The sequence below is a fragment of the Pollicipes pollicipes genome, unplaced genomic scaffold, assembly GCF_011947565.3.
Source record: "Pollicipes pollicipes isolate AB1234 unplaced genomic scaffold, Ppol_2.1 Scaffold_6052;HRSCAF=7182_pilon_pilon_pilon, whole genome shotgun sequence".
Taxonomy (NCBI): domain Eukaryota; kingdom Metazoa; phylum Arthropoda; class Thecostraca; order Pollicipedomorpha; family Pollicipedidae; genus Pollicipes; species Pollicipes pollicipes.
Window position 1 is genome coordinate 23,981,457 of NW_023596805.1, and position 653 is coordinate 23,982,109.

Genomic DNA, 653 nt, shown 5'->3' on the forward strand with positions numbered 1-653 from the left:
CCACAGCGACTAACAGGGGGCCTGTATTTCAAGGGGCCCGAGTCGGCTAGGGGCAGTATTCGAGGAGGCCAAAAAGTCTAGAGGGTCCACGGGTCCGACGATCAACGGCGCGACGCGATTGAGGGCCCAAGGGCATATAGGGCCGGTCAGAGTCCTCTAACGGTCAGAGAGCCTTAACGCCGATCGAGGATCCCTTGCGTCCACATGGGCCTATATGTCGGTCAGGACCACCAGTACCGCACAGGCGGTTCATGTCGGCATGGGTTTGAGGGCCCACTTCCCAGTCAGCGATGAAGCCGGGCCAGTGATTTACACCAGTCGGGGGCCTTTATTTATCAGGGCCCCCAGCGCCTTACAGAGGTTTATGTGCTTGCACAAGCCCCGAGCCGACTAAGGAAAGCATTCAATGAGAAGTCGGTAGGATCATGAACATCGAACAGTCGGCTCCACGTCCCTCTGAGCCAATGAGACCCATTTCCCAAGAAGCAGAAACGAGGCCGGGCCCCTATTCACAATGCTCGGGTCCCTGATATAATAAGAGGCTCCTATACCGGTTAGAGGCCACAGTGCTTAACGGGGGTCCTGTGGCGGCGAGTGGCCGCCAGTCGGAGAGGGGTTGAGGGGGTCCAAAGGGGGCGGGGGGGGGGGGCGAA